Genomic DNA, 16,021 nt, shown 5'->3' with positions numbered 1-16,021 from the left:
GAGAAGCTTGAAATAAGGTTTTATTATTCGGAACCTAGCTAGTTGGAGTTTAACGACTCTATGAATAATAAATAAGAATTTCTTGCTGAGTCCTCTCTTGTAATTAATAAGATATTAATTAATTAAGTCCATAGCAGGCAATAATTAATTAATGGATGTTTCTATATTAAGCGCAGGAAATAAATATAAATATTAATTTTGGAAACCCGAAGTACTTGTAATTTCGGATTTGGATGGGGAGTGCAATATTACTTCTGTAGTGGCTGCTCGTAATATTCCAATTTTAAACTTATATTAAATTGGGTTGATTTAATTAGTAAAAAGCTAATTGGAGGAGCCCATATCCAAAGCCTTCCATAGACCCCTGTCTGGGCCCAATATGTGACTTATTATAAATAGGAGAATAAAGGAGACAGAAAATACACTTGATTTTATCTCAAATTTTTGGCCCCCCCTATTCCTAGGAGTGGTCGAATTTCTCTCCTCCGGGGGAAAGGATTTCTGTCTTCTCTATTTAAGTCCTAGTGCACTGGTGAGATCAGCCCACTCCTGATATCAGTTCACAGTCCGGGAACCAGACAGAAGATCCATGGTTTTGTACTAAAGATCTTCATGTGGAGAAGGCGCTAGTTATCTTCGATTCTTCGGTGAATCATTAAGGTATAATGGCTAAACCCTAGAAAAGCATGTTTTAGGATTTAATTAAATTAAAGCATGTTTTTATTTGAGTTATGAGCATGATACATGTGATAATTGCGCGAATAGATTTTGTCTAAATAATCCGCTAAATAGATTGTATTATTATGTAATTGATTTATGTGAGCGCTTCCGCTGCCAACCCCTTCACGGCCCACTTGACACCTCTATTGATGAGGTTAACCAATTCATGATGTCGTTGGATCAGACTGATGGTCGTCTTTATTTGAGCTTAGATAGTATTGCTAATTCGGATTCGTCATCTGGAGGTTTAGCTGAGATTCATTTTCTGTTGAGTTTTTGAACAACTTGAAGTGTTCAGGTACACTTAACCATGAATTGTTGCTGAAAGTTGGTACTCCTATCATGCTGCTACGGAACATAGATCACTCGAATGGATTATGTAATGGCACAAGATTGCTGATTACACGATTAGGTGATTATGTTCTGGAGGCTCAAGTGTTGGTTGGTCATAATGTTGGGCATAAAGTTTTGATCCCTCGAATGTCTTTAATTCCTTCTGATCCAAGGTTGTCGTTCAAATTACAACGACTTCAATTCCCTGTGGCTGTGCCGTATGCAATGGCCATTAACAAAAGTCAAGGTCAATCTTTGGCTCATGTTGGGTTATTCCTACGAAAACCAGTATTCAGTCATGGACAGTTGTATGTTGCTATATCTCGAGTCACGAGTCGCGCAGGTCTGAAGATTTTGGTTTGTAAAGACGAGGATGGTGATAGTAGGGGTGATTCGACTGTTAATGTTGTATACAAAGAGGTTTTCCAAAACTTAAGAACTATTGGGGTTTTTTGGATCTTATTTTGTTTTGTTCTTTCTTTTGTTCCATTTAGTTAGTTGTTAATTTTTTTACTTTATCTGCTATGATCTTCTCTCTTTTATGTATTTATTTTTATTATTAATCTCTTTCTCATATTAACTCATCTGCTTTTATCTTTATTTACATGTATTTTAAAAATCTTATGTTCCGTGCATAGCACGGATGTTGACACTAGTTAGATATAATTTCACTCAATGTAGAACACGTGGAAAATTGAAATAAAAATATTATTTTTTATAGGCAATTTTTAAAATTACGTATGAAATTTGTGTGTTTAATGTGGGTCCTCATTTATTTCGGTATTTAAAATTACTTAAATTCGTAATTTATTGATTCAAGAGAGTTCATAATTTTCAGTTTTTATAAATAGGTTGCTCTTTGGGCTTTATCAGTTTCACAGACCATTAGAATAAAAAATGGCCCAATGTTTATTATTTTGGCCCTATAAATATACAGACTTTCGTGTTATTCCCTCCGTTCCATTGTAATAGGGGCGTTTTTCCATTTCCATCTGTTCCATAGTAATAGAGTCATTTCCCTTTTTAGTAAAAGTCAACACATTTTTCCACACCTACTTTACTCTCTCTTACTTTTTTCTCTTTTCATCTCTCTACCTTTTTCATTTTCCACTTTATTCTCTCTTTACTTAACTCACCTAACACAATTTTTCTTAATCTCCGTGCCGAAAAGTTTTGCCTCCATTACTATGGAACGGAGGGAGTACAATTCTGTCACACTTAAGAAAAAGGTTTTTAATTTAAATTTGGCTTTTTGTCATATCAAATTATCAGTCCGCTGCTTGGTTACATTTCAAAAGTAATGCAATGCATGCTAATTTATCAAATATTTTGATTAATTGTACATTTATTTCGTCTTCGCTGACGGATCCTCGAACAATGAAATAATTGGCTCGAAAATTTAAGTTAATCAGATATCGATTCAATGACGCTTGATTAAGGATAGCGAGTCTCTTCCATTCAACTACACACACCTTAGATTAATGTATTCCATTATATGATTATTCAACATATGTCATCAAATTAATGATTTATTTGGAACAAAAAGTACTATGATAAATTGTGAAGCACTAAAGAAAGAATATTTTACCATTTTCATCAAACAAGGTACAACTCTTTTTTTTCACCATAAAGGGATGGGATATGGGATACTTGACATATAATCCACCCCAAATGTTAACATGATTAGCAATAAAAAGTAACCAATCATTTTTATCCCATTTCCCTGCCATCTTTATTCATTATACAATAATAGTAAAATATGTAAAACTTTTCATTATTAGTATGCACACAATTTCAATACATACATGGTGTTTGTAATTTGTATAGTGATGTCATGCCACTTTGTTGGTATTGCAAGAATGCAAAAATATATTTATAAAAATATAATATAATATCGTAATGACTCATGCTTTCAATTAGGGTCGGATAACTATTTGGAAGTGTAATCAAAGAAAAAAATGGAGAAGATTCCTACAACCTACGTAATCTCGTTAGGGCATCTCCAACAAGAAAGGGTAAATAAAAGAGGTATATCATATATATACCTTCTCAAAAAATGAAATATACTCTTTCAAAAAGAAACATACTCCCAAGGAAAAAGGTATATAGAAAAATAAATAATTTTTTACACATAAAATAATAGTACAAAATACATTAAAAAACATAATGTATGATACCTTCTCAAATAACTTTTCCTTTGAATAATGGTTTTTCATGAAAAGAAGGTAAATAAGGTGGTTATAAGATTTTACCTCTCCATTGATGGAGAGGTAAAAATACCTCTTTGAAATGAGAAAAGGTATAATACCTCTCTATTTACCTATCCCCTTGGAGAATGATTTTTCATGAAAAAAAGGTAAATATGGTAGTTATATAACTTTACCTCAACATTTACCTCTCCCCTTGGAGATGCTCTTATAATTTTCGTAGTTGCATATTTCAACAAATTTCTCTACTAACAAAAAAAGAGACTTGGTTCGTGATTTATCATTACATTTTGAATTTCATTATAGTTCGACATTATGTGATATACGATGGAGTAATATTTACTAGTTAATAAACAAGTACAAAAAGAGGTCACAAAGTATTCCACTATTCCGTATAATATGCAATTAATACAGTAAAAGGGATGAGGAAAAATTAAAAAAGAAGTAGTATTACACGGACCCTTAGTGAATTGTATGGTCCATATTACTAGTTGTACATATTTTTAATGTTTGAGTTTCCAACATACGGATGTTTGAAACAAATTGAGACATTAGTAATTTATGGTGAGTTTTTTCTTTCTTCTTTTTTATCAGAACACCAACTTTTAAACTCTTTTATGTTTTAGAAGTTATTAACCAAACTCTTCATGTTGCGCGTGTTCTTGAGTATGGGTATCCCTAACTGTTGAACCAATAAAGTGCTATAGCTGTTGAACATATACGTATTGGGAATTGCCAAAATGAAACGTCATTTTGGGTGACACAGTGCCTCCAATCTGAGGCGTTAGATTTGGGTGAGATGCAATTTTAAACTGACGTTTGGCAGTTTCGATTTCTTAATAAAACCTACGTACCTTATATAACCACTACGTACTATCATTTTATTCCACATTTAGCATTATTTTTTTGTATAAATTTAGTTTGATAATTAATTTGTTTGAAATCTTAGAGAAAAGAGCTATATGTGATCTTAAGTTAACTATAAAACAAATAGTTCTTGTATAAAATATGTAGCATAATATTTCTCTTAAATTATATGTGCACTAGATAAAATATGAGATTCGGATAAGTTGAATGCAAGAGGATGAATAACTTTTCAATTTCTTCTAGTATATTCTTGCATAGAATATCATATCTCAATGGATATTTTCCATTCATGATAAAAAAAATATATAGCACTTATATCTCTTTTTATTTAAGCATGTCCACCAAAATATGTCTAATTTTATTTTCGGCACCAGAAATATTTTCCCCCGTTAATTCAATCTCGATTTATTCAAATACTTGTACTTATTAGACTCACAACACGAGAGTATTAAAGCTATAATGAAATTTATAGATAAAAGTATATACTCCTATAGTATAATGAAATTATATTTTGAATGGCTATAAATTGGCGGGATAAGGCTACTAAATAACTAAATTATAGTGACAATACAATGGGCCTATGGCATGTCACTTTCATTCTAGCTAAGCTTGCTCCCACCTACTAATTTTGCATGTGAACCTTTTCTTTTCTTTTTTTGGCTACGGAACCTACATTTATAAATTTCATTATCTTTAATAATTAATTGGCCCTATCTCATCGTTGATTGGGACTCTTTCAAATCACCACCATGCTGATTAGATGATAATATTAGCATAATTAATTAAACACAATGAAATGTGCTTGTTAAATGAAATTCTCACTAGTTATAGTAGTATTATGTTTAGCATCAAAACTAATGTACAATCCATTGAAATTCGACGCGATTAATCACTTTACGGTGTGATTTATAAATTATACTCACCTTATACTATTATGTAACCTTATGATTATAGCATATGAAATAAGATTTATAAAACTACTTGTATTTGATTTGATTCGATAAACAACTTAAATTTTATTGATCCCAATCAGTTAGGCAATTAAATTTCACTTTTTTCTGCCCACAAAATAGTCCACATTAGATTATGACAGTAATTTGTACTAACATGAAATTAAGGAAATTTTCTAGCTAGGGGTGTAAACTACTTGATATGAGTAGTAGCATGGAGTATTATTTTTCTAAGATAACATGCTTGACTTTCCTAAGAAATTGTTGGTATATTCTCATTGTGATTTGATATTATATTATATTATTATTATAATCTTTATTTATTAAGAAATGCAAATTTAAGATAAATAACTCCGTATCGAGTCCTATTATTGAAGCTGGAGGGTCCTATTAAGTACGTAACAAATGCTCTTCAGGGAAAGCGTCGGATATGGCCTCTTCCGTTTCTCCTTGAAAAATTCTGCTTAAGTGATCAGTCACTCTATTCTCTGTTCCTCTCTTGTCTCTAACTTCCCAATCAAACTCTTGCAAAAGCAACACCCAACGGATTAACCTCGGCTTAGACTCCTTTTTTGTCAGTAAGTACTTTATCGCTGCGTGATCTGTGAAAACAATAACCCTCGACCCAAGCAGATAGGGTCGGAACTTCTCGAATGAGTACACGATAGCCAATATTTCCTTCTCCGAGGTATCATAGTTCTTCTGAGCTTGATTCAGAGTCTTGAATGCATAGAAAATCACATAACTTTTCCCATCTATCTTTTGTCCTAGGACAGCTCCTACAGCAAAATCACTAGCGTCGCACATTATCTCAAAAGGGTGATTCCAGTCTAGCGCCTTGATTATTTGTGCTGACACGAGTTTGTCCTTAAGCAATTGAAAAGCCTGCTCGCATCCCTCGTCAAAGACGAATTCCACATTGTTGTGTAACAGATGGGTGAGCGGTTGCGCGATCTTTGCGAAATCCCTAATAAACCTCATATAAAATCCTGCGTGACCCAGGAAGCCTCTAACTTCTTTTTGGTTGGTGGGGTAAGGTAACTTCGATATCACATCCACTTTTGCCTTGTCCACTTGTATCCCTCTTCCAGAGACCACATGACCAAGGACAATACCTTCAGACACCATGAAGTGGTATTTTTCGAAGTTCAAGACCAGGTGCTTCTCCTGGCATCTTTTCAATACTAAGTCAAGGCTGGACAAACAAGTGTCGAATGAATTCCCATATACAGTAAAGTCATCCATGAATATCTCAATGCATACCTCAAGCAAATCCGAAAAGATACTCATCAATGTTCCTGGTGCGTTACACAACCCAAACGACATTCTTCGGTATGCATACGTACCGAAAGGGCACGTGAATGTGGTCTTTTCCTGATCCTCTAGGTCTACGTAAATCTGGAAATAACCGTTGTATCCGTCAAAAAAACAAAAATACTGTTTGCCAGCTAACCTCTCTAACATCTGGTCAATGAAGGGTAGAGGGAAGTGATCCTTCTTCGTGGCTTCATTCAGCTTCCTATAGTCGATGCACATCCTCCATCCAGTCACAAGCCTAGTGGGCACCAATTCGTTCTTTTCATTCTTAACAACATGTATTCCTGACTTCTTGGCACCATATGGACTGGACTGACCCACTCACTATCCGGAATGGAGTAGATGATCCCTAGAAAGAGCAATTTCAATACATCCTTCAGAACTTCCTCCCGCATGTTCGGGTTCAGCTTTCGTTGTGCGTCTCGATGAGCCTTCACACCCTCCTCTAATCGGATGTGGTGCATGCAGAGATCGGGGCTGATTCATACTAAATCGGAGAGGGTCCATCCTATTGCCTTCTTGTTCCGCTTGATTACTTCCAATAGTTCCTTTTCCTTCTCCTCGGTCAAGTTACTATTGACTATCACTGGGAATGTCTCATTCTCTTCCAAGTAAGTATACTTGAGACCTGGTGGAAGTGTCTTCAGTTCCTTCTTGGTGTTATTCGTTTCCTGGGGCAAGGGATTTTTTTCTGCAACATCAGGTAATGTCTTCTTTCCAGACCAAGGAGAATTTTCCAAACTGGCCACATGGGCTGATCCCTTTGATCTAGCTGACTTGGGATTCTTGCAAAACTCCATGATGGATTCTGCTAGTTCCTCGTCTGTTAATTCCATTATGTTCATTGCGGCACACCACCCTACAACTTCTCGGTCGATTAAATGGCTCAACTCCGAGTTGTCGATTTGTTCCTGCATCAACTCGGTCTCAAGATATTCTTGGACTAGGGGGTTAATAACATCTATAGCGTGCAAATTTTCAACATCTAATGTCCTTTTCATTCCCTCATCTACGCTAAATGTATATTTTTCCCCATTATAGTCCAGGCAGATCGTTCCATAAAAAACGTCGATAATGGTCTTAGCGGTACGTAAGAATGGTCTCCCTAGGAGCACACCACTAGATTCAGCAGACTCACTATCATTCATTTTGATAACATGGAAATCAGCAGGATATAAAAAATCATGCACTTTCACTATGACATTTTCTAATACACCCTCAGGAGAGATGCAAGTTCTATCCGCTAACTGGATTACCACCTTGGTATCGACCATCCCAACTCCTGTCAGTTTCTTGTATATTGAAAGTGGTAAAACATTTATAGACGCCCCTAGATCACACATGGCATGCTCGATTCTAATGTCCCCTAGAGAAATGGGCAATGTGAACATACCTGGGTCTGTGCATTTTGAAGGCATTCTTCTTTTTTGTATCACAACGGATACATTTTCCCCGATCACAACCTTTTCATCCGGCTTTGTCTTTCCAGCTATGAATTCCTTGATGAACTTGCTAAAAGAAGGCATCTTCAGGGCTTGCAAGAAGGGCAGGTTGATTTCCAGCTTGCTGAAAATTTCCATGAGGTCCTCTGTATCATCCCTCTTTTTCTTGGCTTCCCCTCGGTAAGGAAATGGTTTCGCTTGCTTCACCGCATTTGTGGAACTCCCAGCTGGGGTTTCGCCGGTTCCCCTACTCACTCCTTTACTTTCTGACTCAGGTTCTGGATCTAGGAAAAATGGATCAGCTGCTTGAGGTAAAGGTCTCTCTAAAAATCTCCCTTCTGGATGTCATCCTGAATATGAACTTCTCTGGGTCCAGAGTTGTCCTTGTGACACACATGGCTCTCCTTCCCCTTACTTGCCTGTGCGGGTGTGTCTTCATTGATATCCAACGTCGGTCCTTCATAACTCCGCCCGGATCTCAAGGTGATCTGACTAATGTTTGCTTGGTCAGGTGGCTTAACTGTGGCATGAAATTTTCCTTCATTTCCCCGCATCTCATTCAAAGAAATCGTGATCTGAGACAGCTGCTTTGTCATCATGTCCATGGCTGCCTTGTGCTCCAACTGGGCGTCTTGCAGTTTGTGCACCACATCATTGTTGGAATGCAGGTTATTCTGCATGAACTGCTGTGAATTCACTAGGTCGTGGACCATGTCGTCCAAACTCCTTTGTGGTTTGAAGTTGAATTGATTTGAATTCGATCCTTGACCCAGGTTCTGCCCTTGTTTCTGCCGATAATTCCCTTGATTTCCTTGGTGGTTATTGTACTGGTTGCTAGATCCTTGATTCCCTTGGTGGTTAGGTTGGGAATTCTGGTGATTTCCTTGGTTATTCCTCTGGTGTGGTGGCACATAGGAGCTCCCTGGATTGTTCTGATTTCTACTTCCCCAATTAGTATGATCCTGAGTGAGTCTTGTATCCCAATTGTTACTGCCCCTCCTGATTTCTTCCTGACCAGTTAGACTGCCTCTCTGGAGGATGGGAATAATTTGTGATCTGCAGTGGAGGTGGTTGACTTGGATCATTGTCAGTCCATCTAAAATTAGGGTGAGTTCTCCATGGGGTGTCCTTTTGCCTTCCCTGATTCCAACTTCCATCTGGATTCCAGTTCCCCATCGAATTCGCCTGGGCTTGGTACTCTCCTTCACATGGTTGACCGTAATAAGGTTGAAGTTGCCTTTCCTCTGGACCTGAGGATTTCTCATTTCCTTGTGGGGCATGAGGGTTGCACTTCTCAATTGCATTCAAAAGTGTTTTCTCCAACTTATCTATCCTGGCCTCCACTTTCTTATCGTCTTGCTCTGTTACTACATTGGCCGATCCCCTTCTCATAATGCTCCACGGGTTATCATAGGCCTTCTTCGTCTCGATCAATCTCCCCAAGGTTTCTCTGGCTTCACTTGCTTTATTCTTGGTAAAATTCCCCCCGCTCGAGGAATTCATCAAATCTTTTGATTCAGGGCTCGCTCCTTCGTAAAACAGATAGTAAGTCTCTGCCTCGATCATCCTGTGGTTCGGACAAGCGTCCAACAATCCCTTGAACCGGGACCAGTAAGAGCTCAGAGACTCATCATACTCTTGCTTGCACTACTGGATCTCCTTCTTCATAGCGTTCGTCTTGTTGGCCGGGAAAAAATAATCCAGGAATTCCAGTTTGAAATCCTTCCATGTGTTGATCGAGTCTGGTGGAAGTCTCAGCAACCAAGTATTAGCCTCCCTCTTAAGGGCAAACGGAACTGCATGCAAACGGTAGTCCTCCTCAGTAGCCTCGTTGGGTCGTTTTTGGATACTGCACAGCTTACTAAACTCGTTCAGGAATTCGAAAGGACATTCATTCCTTCGTTCAGAGAAGGTAGGTAAAACTCCTAGCACATTTGTCTTGATATCAATAGACCTCCGGCGCTAGTTCGAGACTATGGCATGAGCGGGCTCACCGTCCGATGCGCGGTGAGTGCACCTATCTCCGGATCGGGATCCTCCAAGTGTGCCATCTCTACGTCTTCCTCTCCCTCGGTTTCGGAATGCTCTGTTTCTGTAGACGACTTCGGGTCCTCTTCGCCCGATGAGTTCCACTCCTTCTCACTTTCTGATTCAAAAGGGAACGAATCTACTGTTCTTAACCCTGATCTGGTGGTGACAGTGGATGTAGATTCCTTGACCTGCCACTTGTATCGGGTATTCCCTGACCAAAATGAACTGTCCCAGCTTCCGAAATGGGAGCCCGCTGAACAGGTCCAAAGAGTGCAGTGCAGGTTTGTACTGTGATATGTGTCACTCGATCTAATAGGTCCAGAGGATTCCACTAGACTTCAGAGGCTAGAAAACCGTGGAACTATCAGAAAGGGGTCGTTGGGTGCACTCTAGCCCTTCAAAAACCTCAACCCACTATACTACGACTAGCACAGAGAAGTAAAGGATCGATCCCACGAGGAAGCAGGTGTTACGGAACTGTATTTGAGGATGTTTTGGGAAAGGGTTGGCTGCTGCCACGCAATTTTTGTGGGTCGAGAACTTAAAACTACTGGGTCTGAGAGATAAGCGAAATTTTAATCTACCTATCGGGTCTAATAGATCAGGAGAACTTTACTCTACCTACTGGACCTAAGAAACGAAAGCGTACGGAACATACATGACTTAGAGAAAGTGAGATATTTTTAAGTTCTAAGACAGCTGGGGTAAACTTAACTAGACAGACTTTCCTAATTTGGGCAAACAAGCATAAAGCGAAAAGCAAGACAAATTTCCGTAAACTACCAGGGTCTGGAAAAGCATGCAGAAAAGTAAAAGAGACAAAGTAGATCGTACTGACAGGTCTAGCAGATATGCAGAAAAAGTAAAGTACATGCAGAAAAGTACTGACATAAAGCAGATCTGGTTCCAACTACCAACAACTTCATCTTCTTTGGGAATCAAACGAGAATAGCAGATAAACAGGGTATTAAACACCATGAAAACAGAGCAACCTTAAATCTAAACTTAAAACGAGACTTAAAACGAGAAATTAAAGCCTAAACTAACAGATCTACGCTACTGGACCTAAAGGATGCAGAAACAGAAAGTAAATAACCCATAATCATGCATAACGTAAACATCAAGCACCAAATATGTGAAACTCCAACTCCGAAACACCAAGATTCAACAAATCCAAACATCTTCATATGCAATTTCCCAACCTCCAACAACAAACACAGATCTCAGCTCCAAACATCCAACAACAAACAAGAACGAAAGCTAAAAACAAGAGATAAACATAAACGCAGAGATATTCAACCAAAAGCAAACATAAACTTCCATAATAACTAGAAATAGGTCTGAATCCAGTAGATCAAAGCAAGAAACTAGAGTTGCAAAACTTAAAAACAAACAAGGTACTAAACGAAAGCAAATAAAATTGTTTCTTCGCCTCCACAAGGCGGTGTTACACAGCAAAATAACAACGATGACGATGAGAACCACGGTGGCCAGAATCCTCCATGTCCAAGTGCGCAGCAGTCGAAGATGAAATTTTGAAGTAGAGAGCTAGAACTAGAGCTAGGAGAGCTTAGAAGTGGTTGTTCACGGATCCCCCCTTTCTTCTTCAAGGTTGAGCTCTTTATATATGCGAGGCTCTGATCCCTAGGGTATCCCCTCTAGTGATTTTACGCTCCTGCCCTTGAGTAAGACTCTTTAAAATAATTTGCTCTCGCTCCTGTCGCCAACTTTTGATTCTCCCAGGTCTGAACAACGACTTCTGATTTTTGCTTCAATTTCATCTCTTTTGCATCTGCCAGGTCAGGTAACAACAACTCCTGGGTCCGACAGATTTACTATGCACCTGAACTCAATAACGCACATTAGCGCCCCAAATGCACAGAATTTTAGCCCTAAACCGGTGCATGAAACGGGCCTTATCAAACTGCTCACACTTAAACCATACTTGCCCTCAAGTATGAAAATAAGAAAAAAGGAATAAGGCACGTTTCAATGCATGGTTTCCCCTTAACCGACTCTACTAGAAAAAAGAAAAGACTCAAACTACTAGACCTAGACGCTAAGGACTTAGACAAAGAAAACAGATAAAAACACATATCAACACATAAACATATAATTGCATAAACTGGTTCATTTTCTAGCAGCCATCCCCACAAGATTAAGGTCAATTCAAGAACCTACAGTCTCCGAATCTTCCCCTTCCCTTCTTCTATCTAATCGGCTTGTCAGTTCGTCGAGATAGCCCCTCACTTCACTAACTGTTGGATTCGCTCGATCACTCATTCCTCACCAGGGATGTTAGGATCGTTCGCTCTTTATATGCCATACCACTGATGCCTCGGGTCAGATAGTTCCCCTGTCTTAGCTCTTATTATAATTTTCTCCTTTCCTCCTGGACTTCGTCCAACTTATACCTCCCTGGACTTCGTCCAGCTTATATCTCTGGACCTTGTTCCAGTTTATTCCTCCCTTTTTAGACCCTAGACTTCGTCCAGCTTATACCTCCAGTACCCTTCCCCTAGGCCCGAGAGGTTACTTCTATCACCAAAAATTTTTCTCCTTCTAAGTTCTTTCCCTAAGCATCAAGTGGCAGCCCTCTCATTTTGTATTAGTATGAAGTGTTTAAGGCTTATAACTCACTTTTATGAAGGGCTTCTCAGCTAGATTAGTCGAGGCATATTCTTTCGTCCTTACTTCATCCAAACCGATTTTGATTTATTAAGGAAAAGGGCATCAAAGTTGACATGCATTCTCTCTTCAATCACTCTCACTAAGGGGCTTTGCTTTCTATTCACCAGTTATGCATAAACACATAATTTCCTACTAACTGACTACTACTAACTCCTAGACCTAGTAAACAGACACATATAATTGACACTAACTTGCACTAACTCCCTCCCCCCTCCCACTTCACCATGCTTGTCCCCAAGCATTTTTTGTGAAGTGGAAAACAGGGCTAAGTTAGTGCGACACCTAACAGACTCACAAAACACATATTATAAAAAAAACAAACTTCTCACACTTAGACCGAGCATCGGGCTAAGTGGGAGAAGGTACACAAATTAACAGACACCAAAGCATGCTATATAAAAAACAAACTTCACCTATATACATAAAGAAAACACAAGTATTCACAGACACATAAAAAAAACGGCATGCTTTGTAAAAAAAAACGAACTAAAACATAAAAAGACATAAAAAAACTAAAATTTAAAATTACTTGGTTAGGGGGGGGGGTCAATTCTGGCTCTGGTCCCCCGTGGGACCAGACTTCTTGGGCATCGTCTTTGTTTTCTTCTGGCTGGGCTTGGGTTCATCATCCTTTTTGGCCTTCTGTTCCCCTGGCCTGGGGGTATCCTTCTTCACTGGTACGCTTGTTGTGGTCTCACTGTCCTTTCTCTTCTTCTCTGGTGGCATTCCTTGGGTGCTGGGGGCTGTCTTCTCTGGGGTAGCTCCTGGGGTCAGTTGCCTAGATTCTGTGGGCAACTTGGGAGGCATGCGCTGCTGCTGGGCCCGGAGGATCTTTTGGTCAACCACAGTGACCATCTTCATCATTGTCTCCATGTCCTGGGCCATCTTGTCAGCTTGCGCGGCCATCATCTCCCTCTGAGCCACCGCCTCTTGGTGCAGCTTCAGCAAGATCTCTTGTTGCTGCACCGTATTTGCTCCCAGCTTCAACATCGTTTCCTCCATTCTCGTCTGCCACCCTTCGTCTGCCACCTTCTCTTCGCCTTCATCATCTACCTTCTCTGTCTTTATCTTTACTCCATCAGCTTTCCCTACTTCGTAAAATCTCAACACGCCGTCCTTCATTATCGTCAATCCCTTGTTGAAGAAGAACGGGAGATCGAAGTATCCTGGGTCGCTACACATTGGCAGGTTGATGACCGAGTTGGCTATCTTCATTGACACATTTCTTTGGAGGTATGCTCCCAGCAAGTTGCACGTGTAGAGATGGCGGTCGGAGTGAGTTCTGACTCTCTGGCACGCATAGGCAGTCCAGTACCCGAGGTGGACCTTCACATTGTTCAGCATGCACCACATGAAATACAGCTCTGGAGTAGTGAGGGTTGCACCCACTTGACCTAAGAGATTGTACCCGATATATACTTGTGCTAATCGGAGTACAGGGTCAGTGATGTTCATCCCCTTCGATGCGCTTGTCTTGAACTTGGCCACCTTCTTGTGGGCAACCATCCTCCAGGCCTGCTCAGCATCGAAGCCAGCTGTATTCTTGGGCGCGCCGATCTCTCTCTCATTCCACGCTCCTTCTTCCTCCTCCTCGGGTGTCAGTAGCCCCAGTCTCAACGACCACTCCCTTATACTCATTTCCATCTCCTCGTTGAATATCCTGAAGGAGATTGTGTCTGCATCGAGATCCGTAGATTGTTTGAACTTGAAAGATGTGAAGAACTCCTTTGCCAGAGCCACCGGCACCTCCGCATTGCTGTGGTTGAGAAGCCACTCAAACCCGATGCTTTTGAAGTAGGAGGTGAACTTCTTCTCCACTCCTAGTTCCTCCAGGTCCGAGAGGCACAACTTCTTTCCGGACTTCGCCGATTTTCCGTTCGTGGCTCGGCCATCACATGCCTTCTGCAGCTTTGGGTCCTCAAACTGGACCATGGCTTCCAACAACCTCTTGGTCACAAGGACCTCCATCGTCTCAAACGGGCTCTCTTCCACGGCTGGTATCTCAACCTCCTCTTTGTCTGTTGGATGGGCAAACGGCACACGGATCACCTCCGGCTCGCTAATCACCACAGTGGTGTTTGCGGGCGAGATTTCTTCTGCTGGGGCTTGGCGGTATGCTTCCCCTTCCTTTTCCTTTCCGCTTCGTATCTCGTCTCCATAGCCTCCGGAGAGATTTCCTTCTCGGCTGCCACAGTCTCTTGGACCAGGGGGATATCTTCCCCTGCCTCCTCTGTGTCCTCCAGCCTTAGGCGCTCGGGCCTGCCTACCTCTGCCTCATCCACTTGCTTCCTATTACGACGGGAGTGCCTCCTCGTCAGCCTCTCATCAGTCGGTGTCCCTTGGTCATCAGTAGTTATATCGTGTATCACGACGATGTCAGTTTCTATCCCTTCACACACTTTCTCGGCATCTTGTTCATCGCCGTCTCTTTCTTCCTCCTGCTCAACATTCTCTCTTTTATCCTTTTCTTCCTCCTCAGTCTCCTTTTCAGCAATTTCCTCATCAAAACTCTCACCTTCCTTCTCAGCCTCCTTGTCAACAACTGCCTCACCTTCTTCACCTACGCTGCCCTCACTACCCTTCCCATCATCAACAGTCTCCTCTACACCCTGTTCCTCCATCTCTTCCACATCCCCTGTTTCTTCTTGCTCCACTTCCTCTACTTTTTCACCCTCGCTACCATCCTCACCCTCCTCTTTTTCCCCTTCGTCCCCTGACCCAGCGGCCTCTACATCCGGTGTTTCTTCTTGCTCACCTAGACTACCCCCTCCCTCCTCTCTCTCTAATTCCTCCATACCCATCCTATCACCCTCCTCAGCATCAGTTTCTTCTATATTTTCAGAGGGTTCGGCGTGGGGCTCAGTTTCTGTTTGAGGAATAGTGTGTGGGGGGTTCGTCTCTTGAGTTAGGGTTTCGGGTAAAATTTGGGGGTTTTCTGTGTGTGTGGGTAAGGTTTATGCAGTGGGTGTTTCGATTAATGTATGGGGTCTTGGTGGAATTGTAAGTGGGGTTAGGGCAGGAATTACCTCTTCTTGTTTCCGGCATGCCTCCGACATTTTTGCGAAGAATTTGCTCGCCTTCGGCCCCTTCCCGAACTTCCTCATGAATTCTTCTATGACTTCCTCGGGATCCGGCTCTACTTCTTCGGATTTCGCCTCGGCGGGGTTTTCTTGTCCCGTGTTTTGCTGCGGTTGCACAACAGTCGGTACGGGCTGCGGTGGAAGTTCCGGTGCGGTGGGGTTTTCTTCTGGTGGCGGCGTGGGTGTTTTCTCTGCCATGGGAGCCGAACTCGTCGCCTCCGTCACCTTCTTTGTGGTCTTTTTCTTTGGTGGGTTTTTCCCGCGGGCTGTGCGCACCGATGGATTTCCCTGCATCTTTATCTACTGTGGTGGTTTACGGCGGTGTCTTTGCGGTGGTGGCTAACGGCGGTGGGTTTGATGTTTCTCGGATCTGCAGAGAGAAA

The 16,021-nt window shown here is 40.9% G+C and overlaps 1 pseudogene; it reads left to right on the top strand.

The window, feature by feature from the left end:
• Positions 1-871: 871 nt before the first annotated feature.
• Positions 872-1,551, top strand: LOC148923396 (uncharacterized; annotated as a pseudogene).
• Positions 1,552-16,021: the final 14,470 nt, after the last annotated feature.

This window comes from Salvia hispanica, chromosome 6 (assembly GCF_029641045.1).
Source record: "Salvia hispanica isolate PSC_SH4W2 chromosome 6, Shi_PSC_v1, whole genome shotgun sequence".
Taxonomy (NCBI): domain Eukaryota; kingdom Viridiplantae; phylum Streptophyta; class Magnoliopsida; order Lamiales; family Lamiaceae; genus Salvia; species Salvia hispanica.
The sequence above is the reverse complement of the archived record's forward strand: the minus strand, read 5'-3'. Positions and strand labels throughout refer to the sequence as shown.